A 10,000-nucleotide genomic window follows, 5' to 3' on the forward strand; every position below is an offset into this window, starting at 1 on the left:
TTAGGCTTCCAGGACCTCGGCTAAGCAATTTTAACGGGTCGCCCGGTTCTTTTTTGATCCAGCCCGGTTCTTTTTTTTATCCAGCCTGGTTCTTTTTACACTTCCAGCTGGAGCTCGGGAGCGGCTTTTTGCACAAGAACACGCCGTGTTAGGCTTCCAGGACCTCGGCTAAGCAATTTTAACGGGTCGCCCGGTTCTTTTTTGATCCAGCCCGGTTCTTTTTTTTATCCAGCCTGGTTCTTTTTACACTTCCAGCTGGAGCTCGGGAGCGGCTTTTTGCACAAGATCACGCCGTGTTAGGCTTCCAGGACCTCGGCTAAGCAATTTTAACGGGTCGCCCGGTTCTTTTTTTTTATCCAGCCCGGTTCTTTTTTTATCCAGCCCGGTTCTTTTTACACTTCCAGCTGGAGCTCGGGAGCGGCTTTTTGCACAAGATCACGCCGTGTTAGGCTTCCAGGACCTCGGCTAAGCAATTTTAACGGGTTGCCCGGTTCTTTTTGAACCAGCCCGGTTCTTTTTTTTATCCAGCCTGGTTCTTTTTACACTTCCAGCTGGAGCTCGGGAGCGGCTTTTTGCACAAGAACACGCCGTGTTAGGCTTCCAGGACCTCGGCTAAGCAATTTTAACGGGTCGCCCGGTTCTTTTTTGATCCAGCCCGGTTCTTTTTTTATCCAGCCTGGTTCTTTTTACACTTCCAGCTGGAGCTCGGGAGCGGCTTTTTGCACAAGAACACGCCGTGTTAGGCTTCCAGGACCTCGGCTAAGCAATTTTAACGGGTTGCCCGGTTCTTTTTTGAACCAGCCCGGTTCTTTTTTTTATCCAGCCTGGTTCTTTTTACACTTCCAGCTGGAGCTCGGGAGCGGCTTTTTGCACAAGAACACGCCGTGTTAGGCTTCCAGGACCTCGGCTAAGCAATTTTAACGGGTCGCCCGGTTCTTTTTTTGATCCAGCCCGGTTCTTTTTTTTATCCAGCCTGGTTTCTTTTTACACTTCCAGCTGGAGCTCGGGAGCGGCTTTTTGCACAAGATCACGCCGTGTTAGGCTTCCAGGACCTCGGCTAAGCAATTTTAAACGGGTCGCCCGGTTCTTTTTTTTATCCAGCCCGGTTCTTTTTTTATCCAGCCCGGTTCTTTTTACACTTCCAGCTGGAGCTCGGGAGCGGCTTTTTGCACAAGATCACGCCGTGTTAGGCTTCCAGGACCTCGGCTAAGCAATTTTAACGGGTCGCCCGGTTCTTTTTTGATCCAGCCCGGTTCTTTTTTTTATCCAGCCTGGTTCTTTTTACACTTCCAGCTGGAGCTCGGGAGCGGCTTTTTGCACAAGAACACGCCGTGTTAGGCTTCCAGGACCTCGGCTAAGCAATTTTAACGGGTCGCCCGGTTCTTTTTTTATCCAGCCCGGTTCTTTTTTTATCCAGCCCGGTTCTTTTTACACTTCCAGCTGGAGCTCGGGAGCGGCTTTTTGCACAAGATCACGCCGTGTTAGGCTTCCAGGACCTCGGCTAAGCAATTTTAACGGTCGCCCGGTTCTTTTTTGATCCAGCCCGGTTCTTTTTTTTATCCAGCCCGGTTCTTTTTACACTTCCAGCTGGAGCTTGGGAGCGGCTTTTTGCACAAGAACACGCCGTGTTAGGCTTCCAGGACCTCGGCTAAGCAATTTTAACGGGTCGCCCGGTTCTTTTTTGATCCAGCCCGGTTCTTTTTTTATCCAGCCCGGTTCTTTTTACACTTCCAGCTGGAGCTCGGGAGCGGCTTTTGCACAAGATCACGCCGGGTTAGGCTTCCAGGACCTCGGCTAAGCAATTTTAACGGGCCACCCGGTTCTTTTTTTTTATCCAGCCCGGTTCTTTTTTTTATCCAGCCTGGTTCTTTTTACACTTCCAGCTGGAGCTCGGGAGCGGCTTTTTGCACAAGATCACGCCGTGTTAGGCTTCCAGGACCTCGGCTAAGCAATTTTAACGGGTCGCCCGGTTCTTTTTGATCCAGCCCGGTTCTTTTTTTATCCAGCCTGGTTCTTTTTACACTTCCAGCTGGAGCTCGGGAGCGGCTTTTTGCACAAGAACACGCCGTGTTAGGCTTCCAGGACCTCGGCTAAGCAATTTTAACGGGTCGCCCGGTTCTTTTTTTTATCCAGCCCGGTTCTTTTTTTATCCAGCCCGGTTCTTTTTACACTTCCAGCTGGAGCTCGGGAGCGGCTTTTTGCACAAGATCACGCCGTGTTAGGCTTCCAGGACCTCGGCTAAGCAATTTTAACGGGTCGCCCGGTTCTTTTTTGATCCAGCCCGGTTCTTTTTTTATCCAGCCCGTTCTTTTTACACTTCCAGCTGGAGCTTGGGAGCGGCTTTTTGCACAAGAACACGCCGTGTTAGGCTTCCAGGACCTCGGCTAAGCAATTTTAACGGGTCGCCCGGTTCTTTTTTGATCCAGCCCGGTTCTTTTTTTATCCAGCCCGGTTCTTTTTACACTTCCAGCTGGAGCTCGGGAGCGGCTTTTTGCACAAGATCACGCCGGGTTAGGCTTCCAGGACCTCGCTAAGCAATTTTAACGGGCCGCCCGGTTCTTTTTTTTTATCCAGCCCGGTTCTTTTTTTATCCAGCCTGGTTCTTTTTACACTTCCAGCTGGAGCTCGGGAGCGGCTTTTTGCACAAGATCACGCCGTGTTAGGCTTCCAGGACCTCGGCTAAGCAATTTTAACGGGTCGCCCGGTTCTTTTTTGATCCAGCCCGGTCTTTTTCCACTTCCAGCTGGAGCTCAGCAGCGGCTTTTTGCACAAGATCACGCCGGGTTAGGCTTCCAGGACCTCGGCTAAGCACTTCTAACGGTCGCCCGGTTCTTTTTTTGAACCAGCCCGGTTCTTTTTACACTTCCAGCTGGAGCTCAGCAGCGGCTTTTTGCACAAGATCACGCCGGGTTAGGGTTCCAGGACCTCGGCTAAGCAATTTTAAAGGGCCGCCCGGTTCTTTTTTTGATCCAGCCCGGTTCTTTTTACACTTCCAGCTGGAGCTCAGCAGCGGCTTTTTGCACAAGATCACGCCGGGTTAGGCTTCCAGGACCTCGGCTAAGCACTTCTAACGGGCCCTGGTCCACCCCTGCCAGTGCATTTCAAAACTTGGCATTAATTTCGACCTAAGAGACGAAGTCTGATTTTTTCTACCACTTGGGCGGCCTTTTTGCACCCAGAACACCCGCACCGGCACCATAAATTCGAAGGGTGCCGAGTGCGTCGGCGCAGATTCTGCGACGGAGTGACACTTCCCTCTTGTGGACATTCGGCGGTAGGTGAAATGCGCACTCGGTCTTCTCTTTTCTTTTCCTTCCAGTGAAACTTTGGCAACATTCTGCGAGCTGCTGGCTTCCAGAACCTCGGCCAAGCAGGTGGAGGATTTTTTTCCACTTCCAGCTGGAGGTGAGGAGGGACTTTTTGGGCAAGATCACGCCGACTTAGCAAGCAAGGTGGAAGTGCCAGCATGCTCCGTGGCTGGAAGTGTGGATGTGCCAGCACCCTCCCTGCCTATGGAAGTGTGGAGCTCCAGCACCCTCCCTGCCTATGGAAGTGTGGAGCTCCAGCACCCTCCCTGCCTATGAAGTGTGGAGCTCCAGCACCCTCCCTGCCTATGGAAGTGTGGAGCTCCAGCACCCTCCCTGCCTATGGAAGTGTGGAGCTCCAGCACCCTCCCTGCCTATGGAAGTGTGGAGCTCCAGCACCCTCCCTGCCTATGGAAGTGTGGAGCTCCAGCACCCTCCCTGCCTATGGAAGTGTGGAGCTCCAGCACCCTCCCTGCCTATGGAAGTGTGGAGCTCCAGCACCCTCCCTGCCTATGGAAGTGTGGAGCTCCAGCACCCTCCCTGCCTATGGAAGTGTGGAGCTCCAGCACCCTCCCTGCCTATGGAAGTGTGGAGCTCCAGCACCCTCCCTGCCTATGGAAGTGTGGAGCTCCAGCACCCTCCCTGCCTATGGAAGTGTGGAGCTCCAGCACCCTCCCTGCCTATGGAAGTGTGGAGCTCCAGCACCCTCCCTGCCTATGGAAGTGTGGAGCTCCAGCACCCTCCCTGCCTATGGAAGTGTGGAGCTCCAGCACCCTCCCTGCCTATGAAGTGTGGAGCTCCAGCACCCTCCCTGCCTATGGAAGTGTGGAGCTCCAGCACCCTCCCTGCCTATGGAAGTGTGGAGCTCCAGCACCCTCCCTGCCTATGGAAGTGTGGAGCTCCAGCACCCTCCCTGCCTATGGAAGTGTGGAGCTCCAGCACCCTCCCTGCCTATGGAAGTGTGGAGCTCCAGCACCCTCCCTGCCTATGGAAGTGTGGAGCTCCAGCACCCTCCCTGCCTATGGAAGTGTGGAGCTCCAGCACCCTCCCTGCCTATGGAAGTGTGGAGCTCCAGCACCCTCCCTGCCTATGGAAGTGTGGAGCTCCAGCACCCTCCCTGCCTATGGAAGTGTGGAGCTCCAGCACCCTCCCTGCCTATGGAAGTGTGGAGCTCCAGCACCCTCCGTGCCTAGGGAAGTGTGGAGCTCCAGCACCCTCCGTGCCTATGGAAGAGCCACCTCCGCGGGCATGCTGCTCAACCACGCCGGCCCAGAGTTCCAGCCGCTCGGCTACACTCTCTCACAAGCCCCGCCTGGAGCTCCCCAGCCCGCCCCTGGTACCTCAACTACCGAGGCCAGCCGCTCGACCAGGCCGGCCCAGAGTTCCAGCCGCTCGGATAAGCTCTGTCACTCTCCCGCTAAGCAGCCACCGGTAACGGGGAAATGTCGCCGCCTTGTGGACACGCCGTTGTAAATGAATGGGCTTTCGCACTTAGTGCAATTTTCGCCAGCTCCGTGGCTGCAAGTATGGAGCTATGGAGCTATGGAGCCACCAGACAGGCTGGAGCTCTGGAGCTATGGAAGTATGGAGCTCTGGAGCTATGGAGCTATGGAGCTATGGAGCTCTGGGGCTATGGAGCTATGGAGCTATGGAGCTCTGGAGCTCTGGTGCTATGGAGCTCTGGAGCTCTGGTGCTATGGAGCTATGGAGCTATGGAGCTATGGAGCTATGGAGCTATGGAAGTCTGGAGCTATGGAAGTATGGAGCTATGGAAGTATGGAGCTATGGAGCTATGGAGCTATGGAGCCACCAGCCAGCACCCTCCGTGGCTCAACCACGCCGGCCCAGAGTTCCAGCCGCTCGGCTTCACTCTCTCACAAGCCCCGCCTGGAGCTCCCCAGCCCGCCCCTGGTACCTCAACTACCGAGGCCAGCCGCTCGACCAGGCCGGCCCAGAGTTCCAGCCGCTCGGCTTCACTCTCTCACAAGACCCGCCTGGAGCTCCCCGGCCCACCCCTGGTACCTCAACTACCGAGGCCAGCCGTTCGACCACGCCGGCGCAGAGTTCCAGCCGCTCGGATAAGCTCTGTCACTCTCCTGCCGCGCAGCCACCGGTAACGGGGAAATGTCGCCGCCTTGTGGACACGCCCTTGTAAATGAATGGGCTTTCGCACTTAGTGCAATTTTCGCCAACTCTCTGACTGGAGCTATGGAAGTATGGAGCTATGGAGCCACCAGCCACCCAGGCTGGAGCTATGGAGCTCTGGTGCTATGGAGCTCTGGTGCTATGGAGCTATGGAGCTCTGGAGCTCTGGTGCTATGGAGCTATGGAGCTCTGGAAGTATGGAGCTATGGAGCTCTGGAGGTATGGAGCTATGGAGCCCTGGAGCCCTGGAGCTATGGAGCCCTGGAGCTATGGAGCCCTGGAGCCCTGGAGCTATGGAGCCCTGGAGCTATGGAGCTATGGAGCTCTGGTGCTATGGAGCTATGGAGCTCTGGTGCTATGGAGCTATGGAGCTCTGGTGCTATGGAGCTATGGAGCTCTGGTGCTATGGAGCTATGGAGCTCTGGTGCTATGGAGCTATGGAGCTGGTGCTATGGAGCTATGGAGCTCTGGTGCTATGGAGCTATGGAGCTCTGGTGCTATGGAGCTCTGGTGCTATGGAGCTATGGAGCTCTGGTGCTATGGAGCTATGGAGCTCTGGTGCTATGGAGCTATGGAGCTCTGGTGCTATGGAGCTCTGGTGCTATGGAGCTATGGAGCTCTGGTGCTATGGAGCTCTGGAGCTCTGGAGGTATGGAGCTATGGAGGTATGGAGCCACCAGCCAGCACCCTCCGTGGCTGGATCAATGGAAGTGTTTAGGTACCAGGCGGCCAAAGTGCCGAGGCCTCACGCTCGACCACGCCGGCGCAGAGTTCCAGCCGCTCGGATGAGCTCTGTCACTCTCCCGCCGCGCAGCCACCGGTAACGGGGAAATGTCGCCGCCTTGTGGACACGCCGTTGTAAATGAATGGGCTTTCGCACTTAGTGCAATTTTCGCCAACTCTCTGACTTAGAGCTATGGAAGTATGGAGCTATGGAGCCACCAGCCACCCAGGCTGGAGCTATGGAGCTCTGGAGCTCTGGTGCTATGGAGCTCTGGAGGTATGGAGCTATGGAGCTATGGAGCTATGGAGCTATGGAGCCCTGGAGCTCTGGAGGTATGGAGCTATGGTGCTATGGAGCTCTGAAGCCATGGAGCTCTGGTGCTATGGAGCTCTGGAGCTCTGGAGGTATGGAGCTCTGGAGGTATGGAGCTATGGAGCCCTGGAGCCCTGGAGCTATGGAGCCCTGGAGCTATGGAGCCCTGGAGCCCTGGAGCTATGGAGCCCTGGAGCTATGGAGCCCTGGAGCCCTGGAGCTATGGAGCCCTGGAGCTATGGAGCTATGGAGCCCTGGAGCTATGGAGCTATGGAGCTATGGAGCTCTGGTGCTATGGAGCTATGGAGCTCTGGTGCTATGGAGCTATGGAGCTCTGGTGCTATGGAGCTATGGAGCTCTGGTGCTATGGAGCTATGGAGCTCTGGTGCTATGGAGCTCTGGTGCTATGGAGCTATGGAGCTCTGGTGCTATGGAGCTATGGAGCTCTGGTGCTATGGAGCTATGGAGCTCTGGTGCTATGGAGCTATGGAGCTCTGGAGGTATGGAGCTATGGAGGTATGGAGCCACCAGCCAGCACCCTCCGAGGCTGGATCAATGGAAGTGTTTTAGGTACCAGGCAGCCAAAGGGCCGAGGCCTCACTCTCGACCACGCCGGCGCAGAGTTCCAGCCGCTCGGATAAGCTCTGTCACTCACCCGCCGCGCAGCCACCGGTAACGGGGAAATGTCGCCGCCTTGTGGACACGCCGTTGTAAATGAATGGGCTTTCGCACTTAGTGCAATTTTCGCCAGCTCCGTGGCTGCAAGTATGGAGCTATGGAGCCACCAGCCAGCCAGGCTGGAGCTATGGAAGTATGGAGCCATGGAGCTCCGGAGCTATGGAAGTATGGAGCTATGGAGCTATGGAGCTCTGGAGCTCTGGAGCTCTGGAGCTATGGAGCTATGGAGCCCTGGAGCTATGGAGCTATGGAGCCCTGGTGCTATGGAGCTATGGAGCTCTGGTGCTATGGAGCTATGGAGCTCTGGTGCTATGGAGCTATGGAGCTCTGGTGCTATGGAGCTATGGAGCTCTGGTGCTATGGAGCTATGGAGCTCTGGTGCTATGGAGCTATGGAGCTCTGGTGCTATGGAGCTATGGAGCTCTGGTGCTATGGAGCTCTGGAGCTCTGGTGCTATGGAGCTCTGGAGCTCTGGTGCTATGGAGCTATGGAGCTCTGGTGCTATGGAGCTATGGAGCTCTGGTGCTATGGAGCTATGGAGCTCTGGAGGTATGGAGCTATGGAGGTATGGAGCCACCAGCCAGCACCCTCCGTGGCTGGATCAATGGAAGTGTTTAGGTACCAGGCGGCCAAAGTGCCGAGGCCTCACGCTCGACCACGCCGGCGCAGAGTTCCAGCCGCTCGGATGAGCTCTGTCACTCTCCCGCCGCGCAGCCACCGGTAACGGGGAAATGTCGCCGCCTTGTGGACACGCCGTTGTAAATGAATGGGCTTTCGCACTTAGTGCAATTTTCGCCAACTCTCTGACTTAGAGCTATGGAAGTATGGAGCTATGGAGCCACCAGCCACCCAGGCTGGAGCTATGGAGCTCTGGAGCTATGGAGCTCTGGTGCTATGGAGCTATGGAGCTCTGGTGCTATGGAGCTATGGAGCTCTGGTGCTATGGAGCTATGGAGCTCTGGTGCTATGGAGCTATGTAGCTCTGGTGCTATGGAGCTATGGAGCTCTGGTGCTATGGAGCTATGGAGCTCTGGTGCTATGGAGCTATGGAGCTCTGGTGCTATGGAGCTATGGAGCTCTGGTGCTATGGAGCTATGGAGCTATGGAGCCACCAGCCAGCACCCTCCGTGGCTGGATCAATGGAAGTGTTTTAGGTACCAGGCAGCCAAAGGGCCGGGGCCTCACGCTCGACCACGCCGGCGCAGAGTTCCAGCCGCTCGGATAAGCTCTGTCACTCACCCGCCACGCAGCCACCGGTAACGGGGAAATGTCGCCGCCTGGCGGACACGCCGTTGTAAATGAATGGGCTTTCGCACTTAGTGCAATTTTCGCCAACTCTCTGACTGGAGCTATGGAAGTATGGAGCTATGGAGCCACCAGCCACCCAGGCTGGAGCTATGGAGCTCTGGAGGTATGGAGCTATGGAGCCCTGGAGCTATGGAGCTATGGAGCCCTGGAGCTATGGAGCCCTGGAGCTATGGAGCTATGGAGCCCTGGTGCTATGGAGCTATGGAGCTCTGGTGCTATGGAGCTATGGAGCTCTGGTGCTATGGAGCTATGGAGCTCTGGTGCTATGGAGCTATGGAGCTCTGGTGCTATGGAGCTATGGAGCTCTGGTGCTATGGAGCTATGGAGCTCTGGTGCTATGGAGCTCTGGAGCTCTGGAGGTATGGAGCCACCAGCCAGCACCCTCCGTGGCTGGATCAATGGAAGTGTTTTAGGTACCAGGCAGCCAAAGGGCCGAGGCCTCACGCTCGACCACGCCGGCGCAGAGTTCCAGCCGCTCGGATAAGCTCTGTCACTCACCCGCCGCGCAGCCACCGGTAACGGGGAAATGTCGCCGCCTGGCGGACACGCCGTTGTAAATGAATGGGCTTTCGCACTTAGTGCAATTTTAGCCAACTCCGTGGCTGCAAGTATGGAAGTATGGAGCTATGGAGCCACCAGCCAGCACCCTCCGCGGCTGGAGCTATGGAGCTCCGGGGCTATGGAGCTCCGGGGCTATGGAGCTCCGGGGCTATGGAGCTATGGAGCTATGGAGCTCCGGGGCTATGGAGCTATGGAGCTCCGGGGCTATGGAGCTATGGAGCTCCGGGGCTATGGAGCTCCGGGGCTATGGAGCTCCGGGGCTATGGAGCTATGGAGCTATGGAGCTCCGGGGCTATGGAGCTATGGAGCTCCGGGGCTATGGAGCTATGGAGCTCCGGGGCTATGGAGCTCCGGGGCTATGGAGCTATGGAGCTCCGGGGCTATGGAGCTATGGAGCTCCGGGGCTATGGAGCTCTGGAGCTCTGGAAGTATGGATGATCCAGCACCCTCCGTGGCTGACCGCTGGTGCTCGGGGCCGGTGAACTCGGCACCCGCCTCCGGCGGGTGCCTCGGTGACCGCCGTCGCTTGGGGCCAGTGAACTCGGCACCCGCCTTCGGCGGGTGCCTCGGTGACCGGTTGTCGCTTGGGGCCAGTGAACTCGGCACCCGCCTTCGGCGGGTGCCTCGGTGACCGGTTGTCGCTTGGGGCCGGTGAACTCGGCACCCGCCTTCGGCGGGTGCCTCGGTGACCGGTTGTCGCTTGGGGCCGGTGAACTCGGCACCCGCCTTCGGCGGGTGCCTCGGTGACCGGTTGTCGCTTGGGGCCGGTGAACTCGGCACCCGCCTTCGGCGGGTGCCTCGGTGGCGGTCGGGGTTGGTGCTTGGGGACCGGCTTCGCTTCTGGAAGTCTGGGGGAGGCGGTCTGGTGGTGGTGGCCGACGTTGATGGTGGTGGGGCGGGAAGAAGAAGGTTATAGTCCCCAGCCCGCCGCATAGGAAAATTTTAGGTACCAGGAGTGGATTTTTTT

The sequence above is a fragment of the Syngnathus leptorhynchus genome, unplaced genomic scaffold (assembly GCF_054491065.1).
Source record: "Syngnathus leptorhynchus isolate UIUO unplaced genomic scaffold, UIUO_Slep HiC_scaffold_605, whole genome shotgun sequence".
NCBI lineage: Eukaryota > Metazoa > Chordata > Actinopteri > Syngnathiformes > Syngnathidae > Syngnathus > Syngnathus leptorhynchus.